This window comes from Bacillus rossius, chromosome 2, assembly GCF_032445375.1.
Source record: "Bacillus rossius redtenbacheri isolate Brsri chromosome 2, Brsri_v3, whole genome shotgun sequence".
Classification (NCBI taxonomy): Eukaryota; Metazoa; Arthropoda; class Insecta; order Phasmatodea; family Bacillidae; genus Bacillus; species Bacillus rossius.
Genome location: NC_086331.1, coordinates 107,548,900 through 107,570,428, shown reverse-complemented (window position 1 = coordinate 107,570,428; position 21,529 = coordinate 107,548,900). Strand labels below are relative to the sequence as shown.

At 39.4% G+C, this 21,529-nt stretch overlaps 1 protein-coding gene across 8 annotated transcripts in view; it reads left to right on the top strand.

Moving 5' to 3' along the window:
• Positions 1–21,529, top strand: part of LOC134529584 (popeye domain-containing protein 3-like) — a 109,221-nt gene that overhangs the window by 16,275 nt on the left and 71,417 nt on the right. Inside the window, exon 1 of one of the 8 annotated variants that reach the window (XM_063363829.1) lies at positions 6,502–6,829. The exons of 5 other annotated variants lie outside the window; for them this stretch is intronic. The gene's annotated coding sequence lies outside the window, so the exon portion shown is untranslated. Of the gene's footprint in view, positions 1–6,501; positions 6,830–21,529 lie in introns of those variants that run through there. 2 more of the 8 variants (XM_063363828.1, XM_063363831.1) reach the window with 2 other exon arrangements.

The window sequence follows — 21,529 nt, the reverse complement described above, 5'->3', positions numbered from 1 at the left end:
ACTTGCTTACGTAGCTTCAAGTCTACGTGGCTCCAATGTATCATGACTACGCGACTTCAAGCAATGAGGTTACGAGACTACGTGAATACAAATCTTCAAGTTTACGAGACTGCGAGGCTACAGAGCTACGAAGCCTCTAGAAAAAGAGTTTACGTGACTGCGAGGATAGAGGTCATCAAGTCTACATGAGTACTTGACTACGAAGCTACTCATCTACAAGGCTCCAGTTGCCGTATCTGTCTTCGACGGAATTTTCTCTTTTGTTCCATCTGCACCACCAGCATTATGTTATAAGATTACAAAGCTACTTGCCTACGTAGCTTCAAGTCTACGAGGCTCCATTACATCATGTCTACGCGACTACGAGCCATTAAAAAATACATAAACTGATTCTGCTAGCTTGTAAACTTATCATTGTTGAGCAAAGATAGAGTTTTAGTACAAGCCTGAATTTTATGTATTTTTTAATTTTTTTAATTTTTTTATTAATTTATTTTTATTTTTAAATTTTTTCCCCTGTAATTTTATGATATCAAAGAAAACATGTGTCGTTTTTCTCCGTGTGCTTCTGATTATTATTATCAATATTGTGATGGTTTTCTCCGTGTGCTCCTGATTATTCTTAACAATATTTTGATGATTAATCCGAGTGCTTGCGATCATTCCTGCGGTTTCGGTCAAAGGTCAAGGTCACACCCATCAAAGATGGTCGCCGTAACGTCGCAATCCAAGATGGTGGACCGTGAGAAATCTGAGAAGCACTAGCAGGAAGGACGAACTTCCTTCTCCTTGGAGACTAACGAAACCATCCTTCTTATGCGATCGATAGTGAGCATCCCGCATATAAGAAATAAATATTATTTACCTGCAAGCAACACGTAACGTCATCTGATGTTGAAAAGCGGAACTACTTGCAGCAAGTACCTTTGCATGAGATAAATTAACTCTCACCACTGAATAGTGCTATTGTAGTCAGTTAGAGGCATGAAGTTTCGTAGCCGCGCCGCCAATTAGTCATGCAGTCTCGTAACCATACGTTCTGGAAGCTTGGTAGTCCTATAGCCTCGGGGTCACGTAACCTTGAAGACTTGCAATCGCATAGTCTCGTAACCTCATGGCACGTAGTCTCGTAGTCATGATGCATTGGAGCCTCGTAGACTTGAAGCTACGTAAGCAAGTAGCCTTGTAATCTTATAACATAATGGTGATGGAGCAGATGTAGTAAAAGAGAAAATTCCGTCGAAGACAAATGTAGTAATTGTAGCCTTGTAGACTTGTATTCCTGTATCCATGCAGACACGTAAACTCGTTTTCTAGAGGCTTCGTAGATCTGTAGCCTCGCAGTCTCGTCAACTTGAAGATTCGTAGTCACGTAGTCTCGTAACCTCATGGCTCGTAGTCGCGTAGACATGATGTAATGGAGCCTCGTAGACTTGAAGCTACGTAGGCAAGTAGCTTTGTAATCTTATAACATAATGCTGGTGGTGCAGATGGAACAAAAGAGAAAATTCCGTCGAAGACAGATACGGCAACTGGAGCCTTGTAGATGAGTAGCTTCGTAGTCAAGTACTCATGTAGACTTGATGACCTCTATCCTCGCAGTCACGTAAACTCTTTTTCTAGAGGCTTCGTAGCTCTGTAGCCTCGCAGTCTCGTAAACTTGAAGATTTGTATTCACGTAGTCTCGTAACCTCATTGCTTGAAGTCGCGTAGTCATGATACATTGGAGCCACGTAGACTTGAAGCTACGTAAGCAAGTATCCATGTAATCTTATAACATAATGGTGGTGGTGCAGTTGGAGCAAGAGAGAAAATTCTGACGAAGACAGATGCTGCAATTGGAGCCTTGTAGACGAGTAGCTTCGTAGTCGAGTACTCATGTAGACTAGTAGTCCTGTATCCTCGCAGTCACGTAAACTTGTGAACTAGAAGCTTCGTAGCTCTAGCCTCGCAAGCCGTGTATAACTCGTAAATATCTAGATCATTTTAGACTCGTAGCCATGTGGCCTCATAGTCTCTTAGACTCGAAGAATTCTAGCCAAATATATTTAGAGCCAAAAGACTTTTGGAACCAAAAGACTGTTGGTGACAATGACAGATGGAGCCAATGAATATTGAAGCCAATGAATATTGGAGTCAATGTATATTGGAGTAAATGAATATTGGAGCCAATGAATTTTGGAGCCTGTGATCATTCCGTTTCCTGCGTGTACTTTCCGTTTCCTGTGTGTACGTTTCGTTTTTCCTGCGTGTACGTTCCGTTTTCCTGCGTGTACGTTCCGTTTTCCTGCGTGTACTTTCTGTTTTCCTGTGTGTAAATTCCGTTTTCCTGCGTGTACGTTCCGTTTTCCTGCGTGTACGTTCCGTTTTTCCTGCGTGTACGTTCCGTTTTCCTGCGTGTACATTCCGTTTTCCTGCGTGTACGTTCCGTTTTCCTGCGTGTACGTTCCGTTTTCCTGCGTGTACCTTCCGTTTTCCTGTGTGTACGTTCCGTTTTTCCTGCGTGTACGTTCCGTTTTCCTGCGTGTACGTTCGATTTTCCTGCGTGTACTTTCTGTTTTCCTGTGTGTACGTTCCGTTTTTCATCGTGTACGTTCCGTTTTCCTGCGTGTACCTTCCGTTTTCCTGTGTGTACGTTCCGTTTTTCCTGCGTGTACGTTCCGTTTTCCTGCGTGTACGTTCCGTTTTCCTGCGTGTACTTTCTGTTTTACTGTGTGTAAATTCCGTTTTCCTGCATGTACGTTCCGTTTTCCTGCGTGTACGTTCCGTTTTCTTGCGTGTACGTTCCGTTTTCCTGCGTGTACATTCCGTTTTCCTGCGTGTACGTTCCGTTTTCCTGCGTGTACCTTCCGTTTTCCTGCGTGTACGTTCCGTTTTTCCTGCGTGTACGTTCCGTTTTTCCTGCGTTTACGTTCCGTTTTCCTGCGTGTAAATTCCGTTTTCCTGCGTGTAAATTCCGTTTTCCTGCGTGTACATTCCTTTTTCCTGCGTGTACGTTCCGTTTTCCTGCGTGTACGTTCCGTTTTCCTGCGTGTACGTTCCGTTTTCCTGCGTGTACGTTCCGTTTTCCTGCGTGTACGTTCCGTTTTTCCTGCGTGTACGTTCCGTTTTTCCTGCGTGTACGTTCCGCTTTCCTGCGTGTAAATTCCGTTTTCCTGCGTGTACATTCCGTTTTCCTGCGTGAACATTCCGTTTTCCTGAGTGTAAATTCCGTTTTCCTGTGTGTACTGAGTACATGGTCTATATGTCTGATATTGACATGACCCGGTCTTGCGGTCCGTGCCTTTACGATGACGGTGCTGCCTTTTCGTTGTCGGTGCTTCCAAAATGTGCTGCCTTTTCGATGGCGGTGTTGTCTTTTAGATGTTGGTGCTTCCAAATGTGGTGCCTTTTCGTTGTCGGTGCTTCCAAATGTTCTGTCTTTTCGTTGTCACTGCTGTCTTTTCGTTGTCGGTGCTTCCAAATGTGCTGTATTTATGTTGGCGGTGCTGCCTTTTCGTTGTCGGTGCTTCAAAATGAGCTGTCTTTTCGTTGGTGGTGCTGTCTTTTCGTTGTTGGTGCGTCCTTTTTTGTTGATTGCGCGTAGTACAAAATGTAGTGATTGAATATTTACTAGTTTATCACCTCTTGGTGTTACTAAAATATTTTACAAGGTTACTTGGTCCTTTAGAATGTATAAAAATGTCACGATGGATTACGAAGGTCATGTGGTCCTTAAATGACTAGCCTATACGTCTGATAATGACATGACTCGGTCTCATGGACTGAAGGCAATTGATCTATATGTGTGGCTTTGTACATGAACGGCTTATATGTTATTCAGATTATTGAAAAATTAGACTTTCATAATAGGCTAATCGGCACTGATTTAATTCGTTGGTTCCGGTATAATGAATTGAGTTGATTTTCGTAGAGTGAATGATTAATAAACTCCGCGAAAGGTAATGGAAAACAGAACCTAACATTTATTTAATAATTAGTTACAAGTGTCTCTGGTCAAGAATCGAACCGTGGACAGGGATCCATCGATTCAATTTGTAAATTAATTGATTTTTTTTTCGGAGACTATTGGAATTTTTCCCGCATTTCTAGCTAAATAATTACATGATTTCAAGATGGCGTCCGAATTTCAAGATGGCGGGGGCACCTCGGTAATAAATGATTACTGCAATGTAGCGGGTTAGAATAAAATTAACCAGATGGAAATGTACTCTATAATACGAGTACACGCACAAGATGGTGTACTCCAGCAGGTGGTCGCTCCTGGTAGCATGTACTGAACATAAAATGTCGGATCCATGATGTTCGACTAGGACAAAGTCAAATTTCAAGGACAAAGTAAAATTTCAAGGTCGAAGTCAAATTTAAAGGTCAAGGTCAAATTTCAAGGTCAAGGTCAAATTTCCAGGTCAAGGTCAAAGTTCAAGGTCAAGGACAAATTTCAAGGTCAAGGTCAAAGGTGTGGTGACCAGATAATTATACTAACATGATATCGGCACACTCTAGCAGACGAAAACAAGATGGTGGTCTCCAGTGGATGAAGACAAGATGGCGGACATGATGTCATACCAGTTGACGATATATACCTTGGTATTGGTGGTGATAGATCAGTCTAGGTAGCTTTCATGGAGGAAGGATCGACTGTTTACTCTCGTCGGGAATCGAACCAAGGACGTACATCGATATAATCAAACAGAATTCAAATACGTTAATTTTTTGATGAATTTTGGAATTTTTTTCATTAAAATCGGATAATAAATAAAGATTTTCAAGATGGCGTCCAAATTTCAAGATGGCGGACATGACGTCATACTACCTGATGGTATATGTGCATTGAAATAAGTGGTGGGGGTCAGTCTGCCAGCACCCCGCCACAGGGGAAGGATCGGTCGTCAATTTTTTGCACTCGTCGGGTTCGAACCGAGGACTCCGAACTCCGTGTCGAAAAAGTATGCTTTTTAAATATTTTTATTAAAATTTTATTAATTTAATTTTTTTATAAATTTTAATTTTTTTATTAAAATCGGATAATAAATAAAAAAGTTAAAGATGGCGACCGTAACGAAAATTGCAACGGTGACGACATAATCCAAGCTGGTGGTCATGGTATCCTTATTCCTAGAAATGGCTTAACTGAGGCTTGAGTTAAGGATGCTTAAGCCAGTTTTAGGAATTTTCAGCCGCTGGGATTTTTAAGGACTAAAAACGGGAATTTTTCCCTCGAAACGGGAAATTTTTCCCTCGAAAAGAGAAATTTTTAATTTGTGGAATTTTTTGAGATTTTTTGGCGGAACTTTTTTCCACAGAAATGGAAATTTTGAGGAATTTTGGGCAAATTTTGAGGAATTTTGAGGAATTTTTGCCGCCGTGACGTCACAAATCCAAGATGGCGGAGTCGGCTCTCGGCTCCACACCCTGAACCCTGCGCTCGGACCGTCATTCCTATACTACTAATTATCGTTACTTTTTTATAAAACGTTTTATAAATTGAATGGGTTTTAGAAACTTAAAGGCCAAGTTTATCTCAAACTTTGCATGAACTTAAAGCAGGCCGCTACTAAGGGATAACGGGAGGGGGGGGGGGGGCAAGCGGGGCATACGCCCCGGGCGCAAAGCTGTGGGGGGCGCCGAAATCGCTTGTATTGTAATTCCTACTACAACTGGTAACTGGTAAAACATTTTTGCATGGAAGTTACAGTAGCACAGAAACTGTTACATGTAGGTATGGAAAATGCTTAAATAGCACCATTTTTCCGTGGGAGGGCCCCTGGACATCCGCTTTATTGGTGTGGTATGTGCAAAAAAAAAAAAGGGGGGGGGGGGGCATGTTCCATTCATGCCCCGGTTGCCAGAGACTCTAGTTGCGGCCCTGACTGAAAGCATGTAATCGTATTGAATACGCACAGTTGTAAATTCATCGTTTGTGTATAAACTTTGTCGTGCATTACATACTTATTTTTTTATATATAATTCATAAATCAATAAAAGATTGTTTTTCAACACAATCCTACAAACCTAAAATTTTTATGGCTTTGGAGAATCCAAATTTTTATTGATTTATGTATGATATACAAAACATTAAGTAGGTAATACATTTCAAAGGTTACAAACAAGCGATTACTTTAAAACTGTATACAATACGCTTACATGCTCTTAGTTCATGCTAGGGTTGACATAACAATTAGCTTTTAAGTTTCTAAAAATATTAAATAAATACGTATTAAATCTATTTAACACTTTATAAACATTTATTGGTTGTTATATTATGAATTTATTAAAAATAATAAGCAAAAACACGAAAGTACGGAAGCAAAATAATTAAGGGTACTTCCCCCTTAAACAACGTTTTTCAATTCGGTAATTCAAATCAGATTCGCAATTTGTAACTGCTGGTCTATCGAATATTTTTTTTCGCTGCAGACATCGCAAATAGTTGTGATCGATACGCGGGGCCGCGCCGTCAGCTGAGCGGCTGGGTAGTGCCGGAGCTCGCCGTGGTGCAGCGTTGCAGTCGATGGCAATCCGCGCGCGCAGGTGCTTGCTACAATCGCTGGAAAACACCGTTTAATTGAGCGGTTTGATATTGCTGAAGTCTTAAGTAAACATGGTTTAGGCCCTTGACAGGTAAACAGTTTTCGGGATATTTTTTTCTCAGCACGCGTTCGAGCTGATGCCGTAATTAATCAATTACTCGCTGAATCCGGATTTATGACAAAATGCACACCGTGTTTAGGCTAGATTTGGTGGTTTGGAAAACATTCACGTAATATGAATCAAACCAACTTTCTTAATTAGTGAAGTGAAATCTTGGGATTTTCAGTACTATAAGGTAAGCTTCGAATATTGGCACATTATTATTAAAAACGTTATATTCCTCAGTAACTTGAAATACCGTACCATAAATGTCAATAACTGATATTCTGTAGAAATACCGGAAAACATCGAGATCAGCGCTATCAGCGGGACTTATTTGTTTGCACATTATTATTATTATTTTTTTGGGCTTTTGGCCAAGCCTTTTTGTTTACACGGCAAAACGTTAAATAATTAACATTAAAATTGTTTAAAGGATTTAAAAAAAGGGACCACACATGCCATTTATGAGGCAAAATATATTTTATTATATAATTTTCAACAACTTAAATATGTAAACGTACAAATAAGTAATATTAAGCATTGAAATTGTATGTGTAGAACTTGTAAGCATGCGTCTTATTTCTGTCTCGTAGTAACTATTAGATTTTTTTCCCTCGAAAAAACATCAACAATGAAATGAGGGCTCTTTGCACGAAAAGTAGAAACAATGTAACATTTTGAAAATGTTATTCGTAATTATTATTCATTCCAGAAGCAGATTCAAATAGTAGGCAGGTAACGTGATTATGATTATAAATATATATTATTAAAAAACCTTTTGTATTTTGAAATACCAAAATTCATGTACGAAGTTCTTGAATGCAAATAGTAAAAAAAAATTAGGCTTTGATTTCAATTATATTTTGATCCTATGTATAAATTGTGAAGATATACAGGACTGTGAGTATACTTTAAAAAAATAATTTTAAAAATTCTCAATAACCAAAATTCATCACAATTAATTTTAGTTGAGAATCCAAAAGAAAATAATGAACTGCGTAGGTACTTGATTTTATTTGATTATGTAGAAGAGTTTACGTTTAGGTTTTAATTACTCAAATCCTCGATGTTTTATTAATTAATTTTGTACTTTATAGAAACCAAATTAGAATTTTTTTTCAAGTGAAACTTCTTTACTGCGGGGGCTACAATTTTCAAGCATTACGAAAATTCCGATCGCACTACGGGAATAGTTAAGTACGTGGTGGGGGAACCGGTAAAGGAGGAGAGTGTGTCAGTGGAAACGCCACTCCAACGCATGCACTAGCGGTAGAAGGGGTCGCTGCTTTGGGGGGGGGGGGGGGGGGGGGGGGGAGAGAGAGATAGGTACGTAGCGTAGCATGCTATATGCTAATTTGCTAATTGTAACGGACGGATAGGGAGACGTCAGGGAAGAGAAGTGACGCATCAGTGATGCTATGGAATTCTCGTAACGCGGTTTGTGTTTGTCTACTCCTCAGTTTTCGTAACGGCTAACGATTAATGTTATCATATTTCTTTTATTTAATTTAAAGTATCTACAATTATTTATTCGTGTGGAAAACAGTTATTTATTTGTGCAACAAACTTTATAAGTATCATACAATTTTTATGGGAATAGTGTGATTGAATATGTAAAAAAAAAACATATACCTAGATTTAATAGGTGTTAGCTTTATAAATGTAATTTTTTTTATATGTGAACACTGTGATTTGAAATGTCAAAAGGACTTAAGGACTTGTGAGATAGACTTTGATTGGAGTGCTTTTTTGTTATGTAATTTAATTCAGCTGGAGATCATGATTTAACATCATGCCCAAAACTAATTAAAAAACAGAAGCAGATAATAGGTGTTATCAAAGGCAACGTGGGAATAAACCGCCAAAAGAGGCGCCAAAAAGTGCCAGTGAACGGATACGAGAGTAGGCTACAGGGCGCGAAAAAAATCATTTTTTCATTAGAGATCATACCCGCATCTTACTATTCTCAATTATTCTCTCTTGTTCAATAAAAAATACTAATAATTTATCTCTATCTATACATAATAAGCAAGAAGTTTCACTTCTGTCAAGTGTGGACTCCACGCACATATTTTTGTTAATTAATTTTTTGACAATAGTGGTTTTGGAGTTATTGGAAAATTCTTATTTCAGGCATTAGTCGAACCAGATACAGTTTTCGACGGTTGAACTCCGATTATTCGCAGTTGGGAGACAAAGTGGCGATGACTTTCCATAAAACCTCATATTTTCAGTGATCTGCTATTATATCATCACCTTTATAGTTTTTAATGAACAGGATGCTCATGAGACGTTAAGCTATAAGTGATTAATTCATTCATTAAAAAAGTATATTTAGTTTTTTAATTTCCAGACAAATATTTGAGGCTGCCCTTGTGTAGGATATAAATAGAAAATAACTCGTGGAATAAATTTCTTCAATGCGTATGATATTATATTTTTTCGTACTATATTAAAATTAATAAATAAATAGGTTTAAAATAACAAATGTAAATGGGGGGAATATAAAATTTGACTACAAAATTTTGTCTAAATTTTAATTTTTTATAAAAAAATTATAAAATGTCTAAACAATGCAATTTTTTAAAAGTACTTAGATATAACATTTGTTCAGAATTGGGGGGGGGGGGGGGGAAATGATTCAAAACCTTAATTTTCTATTTAGAGTGTTAACAATTAAAAAATTACTACTAATCGTGTATTTTTTTGCTGCGATAAGAATTTTGAAAGTATTAAAGACAGTATAATTTAAAGGCAACTTAAGTAAGTATCTACTAATAAGGTACCGTTAGTTAATTATTACTAAAATTCACTTTTAATTTAGAACAAATTTAGAAATGACTAAATATCAAATTTTATTTAACTTGGTTATGCGTATGTAGGTATTCGAAAGCAATATTTACTGAAAACTATGGAAAACAGTTCAAAATTTGTAAATATTTTCTAAGTTATTTGTGTAGAGAATTGAAATCAAATACTTTTTGTTGAACCAAAACATAGTTTTTGGTTTTTTTTCTCCATTTTATTTCTTTATTTCTTTGTCAACCAATTTTGACAAGTTGTGGGTACTTAAGTGGAAACGAGGGTCTAAAAAAAATTTCAATAATAAATATCATCCTAATTTGTCAGGCAAGAACAAAGTTGAGACACATTTACACACTAAGTGGAACGCAGGCAGGAAGGTGAAAGGTATTATTATTCCTTAGGGAAAAAATGTAATATATATATATATATATATGTATATATTATATTGGTTATCTCCATAGCTTGGTTCCTCCACATAAAGGTTTCAGGGTTTCTTTGTTATGTCACGGCCACCATTTTGGATAGTGTCATAACTGGCATCTTAGATTACTTTGACATCTGACCTTAACTCCGGCCACTATAATGTATTACAGAAAAAAATATGGAGATAAAACATTATGAGTTCAAACATTTTGAATCAACGACCTATCTTTAGACCGCCATCTTGGATGCCATTTTATTATTATTCATAATTCATTAAAACCAATAAAATATTATATATTGGAAATTAATAAATATTTATGTAAAAATTAAAAGTATTATTTAAAATACGTTTTTATGTTATGAACTTCGGAGGTTCTGGGTTCTATTCCCGAAGGGTGCTCAAAAACAAAATGGCATAACTTTCTTCCTCACGATGTCCACCAGCAGACGGAACCCTACCACCTGTACAAAAACATATATACACATTCGCACCTTCACAATTATCGTGATCTCACAGCAGTCATTTAGCTGACACATGTAGTATGTAGAACCATTCTAGCCATGAAAGTCGATGATCAAGATTCCTTTGTTTCTTTAAAGCTGCCACCATCAATCATTAAAATCCATAAGTAACAACCAGAAATTTCTGAAAAAGAAATAAAAACAAACAAAATATTTATAACATATGTTATGTATTACGTTTTGTCTTTGGTTTGATCTATCGCCAATGAAATAAAAAGTAATTTCAGCTTTATGGTATTATATTAAAATTTAGTAATGAAATATTTTTCGCTTAGTAAAATTGGACATATAAACCATTGAAGCCGATGTCCTACGTTCAACTTTAGGTAAGCTTGTCGCTACCCCAGCAGCTCCGGTCTCCAAGGAAACGGGATAAGAGGCAGGGTATAAACGTGACGGAAAGAAACACAATAAGTTCGTTAACGTTAGATTTAATATTATATCTCAGCAAATGCAACAAAATATCAATAGTATCAGTGGTCATCAAAGGATTTACATACATCAAGCCAATTTGCAAACATAAACTTAAATGCGAGGGAGTATTTACGGACTCGCATTAAAGTAGAGACAGGAAAATGCGCCAAACGCACTCACTCATGTTAATGCCGCTCTAGCTCACTCTCAACACACCTTATGAGCTTATAATATTAAGGCTCAACCTCAGCATAGAGGGCACACATATTTACCAGTAATACTTCCAAACAGGATCCAGCACTGGCCCAGATTTTAAATATGTCAACACTCCCAAACACAATAAATATAAAAAAATTTTTTTTGGCTTTTTATAGCATACAACGATACAACCATTGCTTCCCAAAGTTAAGAACACACTATAAAATATGCATATGATTACCTAACTAATGTATACCATAAAATATGCAGGTGAAACTACATTCGTTTGTATTTCTCTTCGGCATAAAAAATTATCCAATAATATGTGCAGTTTAACATGGACAGAAAATCATTGAACAGTTGCAAGAACATTTACTCCACTAACTGCTCAGACTTATAAAAGGTATTAAAATAAAATACTAAAAGGTTATAAGTAAAACCTCTGTAGTAGATGTATTTGGTTCATTCTGGGGCAGGGGCTGGGGGCTGGGGATCGGGGATCCGATCATGCCACCTTACGGCTTCGCTACATCACCCATGTTGGATTACGTCACTTCCGCCAGCCATACACGCACGAAAAAGTGTCCCGTTACGTTCATCAGCAATGTACGCACGAAAAAATGTCCCGTTACAGTAGTTGGAAATAGGGGGTTCAAGCACAGGCGCAGGAGCCAGGAGCCCGCCATCTTGGATGACGTCATCGGCGGCCATTTTGGATGACGTCATCATGACCTTTGACCTTGACCTTTGACCTTGACCTTTGACCTTGACCTTTGACCTTGCTAATCTATGCCAATCTATGCTAATCCATATGCTAATCTATGCCAATTCGTATGCCAATCTATGCTAATCCATATGTTAATCCATGCTAATCCATATGCTAATCCATGCTAATCCATCCGCCATTTTATATTTCTAGAAATTTCCACCAACTTCGAATCGTGACGTCACCGTTGCACTTTTCGTCACGGCCGCCATCTTGGATTAGAATTTTTTTTTCGAACTTTTGAAATTCGATGTAATCATCAGCCGCCATCTTGTTTCGTCTGCTGGTGGCCGCCATCTTGTTTTCGTCTGCTGGTGGCCGCCATCTTGTTTTCGTCTGCTGGAGGCAGCCATCTTGCGACGTCATATAGTTCTGTTGGTCGCCACCAGATAGCAGCAGGGATTATTTTATTTTTTTTCTTTAACTAAAATAATTTCAGTGCCGAGGCTGGGATTCGATCCATGGGACGTGAAAACGTCCAGGATGTCGTGGTTACGAGGCGGACACCTTAACCACTAGACCACGAGACCAATTGGGAAAATGGGTGGAATAAATTATCTATATATGCCACGTACTGACGTCAAGTTTTATGATAAAAGGGGGGAGGGTGTCTTTGCCTTCCCAAATGCATGAAATTCAAATTATTATTATACCATCGCCATCTTTAATTCCAGCACAGACTACCAGATGGCGCCAAATTCAAAAATTAGTTGCCAGAGGCGCCGCCATCTTGGTTCTCAAGTTGGCTGGTAGATGGCGCCACCGTCGCCATATTTTAGTTCATACAATCGATACCAGAGTGTGCCACCGTCGCCATCTTTAATTCTTAAAGTTACCGCCGGAGCGCGCCACCATCGCCATCTTTAATTCATAAAAGCACCACCGGCATTAAAGTCTCTCCTGCTGACGGTATCAAATATTAATAAATGAATGCAGTATGTAGGTATTATCATATTTATTTAAATAACCTCGAACGCTACAAAAACAAATTCTGGATTAAAGAAAAATACATACACATCAAACGAATCTATACAACAAAAAATGAAACCATATAGCAAAAATGGAAACTATACAACGAAAATGGAAACTATAAAACAAAAAATGGAAACTATTAAAACAAAAAAAACAGAAACTATAAAACAAAAAAACGGAAACTATACAACAGAAATGGAAACTATACAACAAAATGAAAACTATAAAAAAATTGAAACTATACGACGAATGGAAACAACAACCAAACTGCCAAACTATTTACAACAAAAACTATTTACAGAAAAAAAATTATTCATCGCCTCCGATATAGCCGTGGGGGACCGTGCGGATACCGTCTTCACAGATTAAACGTTTGTCGTCCTCCCACGTTATGGCTAGCTTATTGCTGTATTCGCTGTACAGCACATGCTCTCTCGACCGTATGGCTCTAACACCTGTCCTCCTTGTGTGGTGGTCTTGCAGGGCATCCAGGTAATCACCGAATGTGATGCGGTTTTTGACCACACAATGCTGGATGCCCTTAGCCTTCTTCTCGACCTTGCCACCGCACCTGTATGCATAGAGTTTGGCCCGCAGACTGACAAACTCGCTCATTACTTCCCCCCCACATTCATCTTTGAATTTGCCAACAACTTTCTTGTTGATGGGGGAGAAGCATGGGTGGTCAGGAGGGTAGCAGCTGGTGTCGAATTCAGACATGAACTTAGGGTCCGCTCTTAGATCATGGTAGAAGTCCTGTGTCTGAATCTCATACACAAAGCTGTCTGTATCCATATATGCCAGATGAATATTTTCCTGATATTTCGGTTTCATAGTATTATAGTGGAAGTCGTACATGAGTGTTTTTGATAGATCAAGTACTGCGAGTCCGGCATAGATCGGCTTGTCGAAAATGATGGTCTCATGGTTCAGGTGGACAAGACTCAAGTTTGGCTCATACATTGTGCGGTCCTTGAAGGACGGACGACACACCAACTTCTTAAATCTCTTCTCAGAGCACACCAACTCCATTTTGAGCCTCCGTCTCTTGTTCTCCATTAGTTTGCCAAATGTCGAGTTCACAGCGAGCTTGAAGAACTCCTTCTCGAACTCGTTGGCTGCTGCTTTGCGCTTGTTGGTGTTCAGCCGAATATAGGGCTCCAACCATGCCGACTGCTCAAACTGAAGAACTTTATGTATACTTATGATTTTTAGACCATGCGATACTGCTTGCTGTAGGTTTTTGTAGTGAATGATGTAGTGCTCTTTATTTTCCAGCGTTGTCATCAGCTTTGATTGCTTTGAGCCGGGCGGACACTGATTTACGGGAAGAAATGGCAGGTCTTTGTGACTTTCGTGGAGTTCGAGAGGGTACTCCACATCACACTCGATAATGTAGCCTGTGGGTGAATTTTCCGGAATAGACATGACATCAATTGATGTGTCTGTCCATTGGAAATGACGAATGGGGAGCGGCAGAGACATCGCCCACCCGTACAAGTTGTTTGCATCAATGTACTCCAGGAATGTGGATGGCTTGGAAGCATCATGTGTTTCTGGTACGTAGGCATTATTGGCTACGCAATGACGTTTAATGCTTTGCGCTACACCACCGCGAATACCAGCCTCCACAAACATATACATGTCATAATCTGTGAGTAGCTCTAGCTGTACACCTGTGGTTCGAAGCATCGCGTCGAAAGCGAACCCAGGACAAGAAATGTAGTGAGACGGATCTAAACTATATGTTTCCAAGCAAAGACTGCGGAAATTCTCGAATACGTCCGCCAAAATCAGAACATCCGTCTTTAGGTACAAGTCAGCGTACTCCCCTAAGGTAGCACACTGAAACTTGTCCCAGACATTTTGTGCATGAGCGTAATCCGTCTCTGAAATCCCAGTATCGGTCAGAATATTAAAGAACTCATCGATGGATGGAAGACTAGTATCGTCTAGTCGAGCAAAAGAATCAACGAAGTCGTAGGGGAAGACTCCCTTGCGGGTAACCAACTCCAACTCATCAGGAGCGAAAAACTCAGCAGTACTTATAAACTTGTCTGCAGGCAAGAACTCGGCGAGCGAAGCGAGACCCCGACTCATAAAACGGAACGTATCGACAAACTGAATGCTGAACTTATCATGTAACTTCTTGGAAAAAGTTATCAGCTTCTCCTCTGAATTCGGAATGATGAAGATGTCTTTACTATCATACCCCAACTTCCTGATAATGAAGTTCTGATCGTATGCCAGGTTGTGGAAGAACACAATCATCTTTTTTGGTCTGCGTCTGAGAAGGTTGCAGTCATTACATGCAGGCCCAATAAATTCACCGGTGAAGTGATTGTGGTCACGAACTTTCTTTACAGCCCCTCCAAACTTTCCCCCACAGTAGCAACAACACCTTGCTTGCAGAAAAGCAGTGTTTTGTGCATGTGTGAGCGGAGTCATAGTAACATATGTAGAAAATATTTTCTGTACATCATGACCAATCTCCACAATGCGGGATATGAATTTATCTTCTGCGTCACACCCCCTGTATATTTCAGGCTGTGAAGGAAGTGAAGAAGTTAGGTGTGCAGGAATGACGGAGTTATCTGCTTTCACATAAATGCAGTAGCTGTATGCTTTATGGTTTTGGTACTGCAGTGTGTATGGCTCATCAGGATTCGGGTGACATGTATGGATTTTCTCCAGAATAGCTTCAAAGTCGCAATACACCACGATGGGCATCTTATCACTGTGATGGAAGTTTTTGAACTTCAGAACAGGTGGCTGGTCGTTTTCATCAAGCTGTGGCATCTGCATCATAACAGCAGCATGTTGTTTGCAGAGCTCACTGTGTTTTACCAAACACTGAAGACCAGTGAGCCCGCTAACCCTATCCCGATCATCGTAATGCTTGAAGCATCTTTTGCAAACATGAATAGCATCATGATGTGTAGTGATTTGGGACCGAACCAGGGCAGAAAAATTTTTAATGAATGTGAAATGGGACGAATTGTCATTGACCAAGAGCAGCAGATCGAAATGATGTTCTTTCTCTTCAGGAGCGACTCGTGCAGGAACAACATTCAGATTTTCGTCGATACTGTAAATGTTGATGGAGACTCCAAGGTTCTGTTTTTCAAACAGCGGTATTTGCTTGATTGGAGTAGGGAAGTCAATGTTGTTGAAGTTGAACTTCCCCTCCAAGTCATGGTAGCGCTGGTTGACACGTTCAGGATTCCATCCTTCCACATACTTGACAAGAATTGACCACTTAAAGCACATGTGGTCTTTGAGGTTCTGTGGATTGATCACCGCATGTTTTGTTTCGATGCATGCAGGTAGCTCGATGTAGGAGCTGGCACAGAGCGGATCGAGCTTGTTTATTCGGAGTTGAAGTCGCTTAACAGCCGACAAAGTCCATCCGGACCCCTTCCCCATGTAGTCTTCCTCCTCCTTGCAGATCTTAGAGATGGACTCGGTAACTACCTCCTCCACCTCATGAACTCCGTAGAGGGAGGCATTCATGGTTTTGAAGGCCCTCTTGTCTTCACTGGTATCTACTGGTTTTTCGTAGTCGCACTCGAGCACGATATTAAACTTCAGCGGTCCGTTCTCTTCAATCTCCTCCACAAGTTGGTTTATTATTTTGTCCTTGATGGAGTTCAGGTACGTACAAATGTCCTTGGTAGAACTTGACGTATTTACAGAAACGTAAGTCTTCAAGTTGCCCTTGAATCCCACTTCGGCCGTGATGAAGCCGTGGGTATTGGCCAAGCCCATGCCGGTCACCACCTTTGTTCGGCTGGTCGACGGTTTAGGTGTAACTGCAGGCTTAATTGCTACCATCCTCTGCTTTTTGGTGGGAGGTGGAGCAGGTCCCTTGCATACCTTGATGTGGGCTTTTAACTTATCTACCCTGGAAAACTCCTTAGCACAGTTTTCACATGAATGTGCTTTGCGGTTAGGGTTTAGTCCGCAAGCCGACTTCTCATGGCGTCTGGCATCATTAGCATAGGTGAAGGTCTTGTAGCAGAAGCTACACCGGGTGCCTGATGTCGTGGCGACAGCTCCAGTGCATGATACAAGGTGCTGCTGCATCTTGTCGCTGCGTGCAACCATCTTCCCACACAGGTGGCACTGCTGGAAGTTACGAAGCTGATTCTCAGCACACTGACGCTCGTGCCGGTAGCGGTTGTTGCCTGCCGTGAAGGTAGCAGGACAGAAACGGCATTTCTGCACGGTAGACGTCATCATAGCAATCGGTAGTCCGGTCTCAACGTACGGAACAGGCGAAGGAAGCTCAACGTACGGAGAACTATAACAAACGAATAAAGAAAACAATGTAGCTAGATGTTACACAAAAAAGTTGCAAACATAACCTCAAAACTCTAACCCTCAATCTTATTAACCCAAACTGTTAGCAATGTTACTAAATAAAAAATTTGCAAACATAACCTCAAAACTCTAGCCCTCAAGCTTACTAACCTAAACTGTTAGCAATGTTACTAAATAAAAAAGTTGCAAACATAACCTCATAGCTGCTCCTTCATGTACAATCCAAAAAATGGTATAATATTTAAAGTACTGGTAAAAGTTAAAGCTGAAAAAGTATTCAATGTTAACTAAAAATGATTGATTACATAACCTCAAAACTACTCTAATGCACATCCCAAATATGCTAGAATATTTAAAGTACTGTTAAAAGTTTAAGCTAAACAATTCCTGTTTACCCACACATAAGTGTACAGAGAAAAAACTAGCTATCTTATAACCTACAAAAAAGCTGAGAAACATAAAAATATTAACGAAACATGTAGCATACCTCAAAAAACGATGAAGTGGAGCTGCAGAAGATGATGTAGCGTTGACGGTAGGAATCGTGGTAGCAGCGAAACTCACACACGAACTAACTTACTCAAACTCTAAGAACACACTGAAGCTCCGACAGCTAATCCAGGCCTTTTATAAGCAGTTCTGCTTTTCAACAACAGATGACACCAGGTGTTGTGTTGAGTCATAATTTATTTAGTTCTTTTATGTGGTATGCGGGATGCTCACTAACGTTCGCAAAACAAGGATGGCTTCGCTAGACATCAAGGAGAAGGAAGTTTGTCTTTCATGTTAATGCTTCTCAGCTGTCTCAAAGCATATTATTTGTCTGAGTAAAGTTATTATTTTTTTAAATCCACCTGATAAAAATATTGTATGTTCTGATTTATTGACAGAATTTCACTGATTAAATGTAACTCTGAATAAAAATGACATGACTCAGTAAGTAAAAAATTCTTCATGCAGAGATAGATCTCTAACAAATAACCAGGAGCACTCGGTGAAAACCATCAGATGTCTAGCCAGGAATAATCAGAAACACTTGGAGAAAGCCATCAATATAATATCAAGATTAATCAGAAGCACTCGGAGAAATTCATCAGATGTCTAGTTAGGTATAATCAGAAGCACACGGAGTAAACCGCCATAATATTGTCAAGAATAATCGCAAGCTCACGGAGTAAACCGCCATAATATTGTCAAGAATAATCAGGAGCACACGGAGAAAACCACCATAATATTAACAATAATAATCGGAAGCACACGGAGAAAATCATCATAATATTGACAAGAATAATCGGAAGCACATGGAGAAAACCATCACAAGTTTTCTTTGATATCATAAAAATACAGAAAAAATATTTAATAAATAACAAAAAAAATTAATAAAAAATTTTAAATGACAAAATAAAATACAAAAATACATAAACAGATTCTGCTAGGTTGTGAACTTCTCATTGTTGAGCAAAGCTATAGTTCTAGTACAAGCCAGAATCTGTTTATGTATTTTTGTATTTTATTTTGTCATTTAAAATTTTTTATTAATTTTTTTTGTTATTTATTAAATATTTTTTCTGTATTTTTATGATATTAAAGAAAACTTGTGATGGTTTTCTCCATGTGCTTCCGATTATTCTTGTCAATATTATGATGATTTTCTCCGTGTGCTTCCGATTATTATTGTTAATATTATGGTGGTTTTCTCCGTGTGCTCCTGATTATTCTTGACAATATTATGGCGGTTTACTCCGTGAGCTTGCGATTATTCTTGACAATATTATGGCGGTTTACTCCGTGTGCTTCTGATTATACCTAACTAGACATCTGATGAATTTCTCCGAGTGCTTCTGATTAATCTTGATATTATATTGATGGCTTTCTCCAAGTGTTTCTGATTATTCCTGGCTAGACATCTGATGGTTTTCACCGAGTGCTCCTGGTTATTTGTTAGAGATCTATCTCTGCATGAAGAATTTTTTACTTACTGAGTCATGTCATTTTTATTCAGAGTTACATTTAATCAGTGAAATTCTGTCAATAAATCAGAACATACAATATTTTTATCAGGTGGATTTAAAAAAATAATAACTTTACTCAGACAAATAATATGCTTTGAGACAGCTGAGAAGCATTAACATGAAAGACAAACTTCCTTCTCCTTGATGTCTAGCGAAGCCATCCTTGTTTTGCGAACGTTAGTGAGCATCCCGCATACCACATAAAAGAACTAAATAAATTATGACTCAACACAACACCTGGTGTCATCTGTTGTTGAAAAGCAGAACTGCTTATAAAAGGCCTGGATTAGCTGTCGGAGCTTCAGTGTGTTCTTAGAGTTTGAGTAAGTTAGTTCGTGTGTGAGTTTCGCTGCTACCACGATTCCTACCGTCAACGCTACATCATCTTCTGCAGCTCCACTTCATCGTTTTTTGAGGTATGCTACATGTTTCGTTAATATTTTTATGTTTCTCAGCTTTTTTGTAGGTTATAAGATAGCTAGTTTTTTCTCTGTACACTTATGTGTGGGTAAACAGGAATTGTTTAGCTTAAACTTTTAACAGTACTTTAAATATTCTAGCATATTTGGGATGTGCATTAGAGTAGTTTTGAGGTTATGTAATCAATCATTTTTAGTTAACATTGAATACTTTTTCAGCTTTAACTTTTACCAGTACTTTAAATATTATACCATTTTTTGGATTGTACATGAAGGAGCAGCTATGAGGTTATGTTTGCAACTTTTTTATTTAGTAACATTGCTAACAGTTTAGGTTAGTAAGCTTGAGGGCTAGAGTTTTGAGGTTATGTTTGCAAATTTTTTATTTAGTAACATTGCTAACAGTTTGTGTTAATAAGATTGAGGGTTAGAGTTTTGAGGTTATTTTTGCAACTTTTTCGTGTAACATCTAGCTACATTGTTTTCTTTATTCGTTTGTTATAGTTCTCCGTACGTTGAGCTTCCTTCGCCTGTTCCGTACGTTGAGACCGGACTACCGATTGCTATGATGACGTCTACCGTGCAGAAATGCCGTTTCTGTCCTGCTACCTTCACGGCAGGCAACAACCGCTACCGGCACGAGCGTCAGTGTGCTGAGAATCAGCTTCGTAACTTCCAGCAGTGCCACCTGTGTGGGAAGATGGTTGCACGCAGCGACAAGATGCAGCAGCACCTTGTATCATGCACTGGAGCTGTCGCCACGACATCAGGCACCCGGTGTAGCTTCTGCTACAAGACCTTCACCTATGCTAATGATGCCAGACGCCATGAGAAGTCGGCTTGCGGACTAAACCCTAACCGCAAAGCACATTCATGTGAAAACTGTGCTAAGGAGTTTTCCAGGGTAGATAAGTTAAAAGCCCACATCAAGGTATGCAAGGGACCTGCTCCACCTCCCACCAAAAAGCAGAGGATGGTAGCAATTAAGCCTGCAGTTACACCTAAACCGTCGACCAGCCGAACAAAGGTGGTGACCGGCATGGGCTTGGCCAATACCCACGGCTTCATCACGGCCGAAGTGGGATTCAAGGGCAACTTGAAGACTTACGTTTCTGTAAATACGTCAAGTTCTACCAAGGACATTTGTACGTACCTGAACTCCATCAAGGACAAAATAATAAACCAACTTGTGGAGGAGATTGAAGAGAACGGACCGCTGAAGTTTAATATCGTGCTCGAGTGCGACTACGAAAAACCAGTAGATACCAGTGAAGACAAGAGGGCCTTCAAAACCATGAATGCCTCCCTCTACGGAGTTCATGAGGTGGAGGAGGTAGTTACCGAGTCCATCTCTAAGATCTGCAAGGAGGAGGAAGACTACATGGGGAAGGGGTCCGGATGGACTTTGTCGGCTGTTAAGCGACTTCAACTCCGAATAAACAAGCTCGATCCGCTCTGTGCCAGCTCCTACATCGAGCTACCTGCATGCATCGAAACAAAACATGCGGTGATCAATCCACAGAACCTCAAAGACCACATGTGCTTTAAGTGGTCAATTCTTGTCAAGTATGTGGAAGGATGGAATCCTGAACGTGTCAACCAGCGCTACCATGACTTGGAGGGGAAGTTCAACTTCAACAACATTGACTTCCCTACTCCAATCAAGCAAATACCGCTGTTTGAAAAACAGAACCTTGGAGTCTCCATCAACATTTACAGTATCGACGAAAATCTGAATGTTGTTCCTGCACGAGTCGCTCCTGAAGAGAAAGAACATCATTTCGATCTGCTGCTCTTGGTCAATGACAATTCGTCCCATTTCACATTCATTAAAAATTTTTCTGCCCTGGTTCGGTCCCAAATCACTACACATCATGATGCTATTCATGTTTGCAAAAGATGCTTCAAGCATTACGATGATCGGGATAGGGTTAGCGGGCTCACTGGTCTTCAGTGTTTGGTAAAACACAGTGAGCTCTGCAAACAACATGCTGCTGTTATGATGCAGATGCCACAGCTTGATGAAAACGACCAGCCAC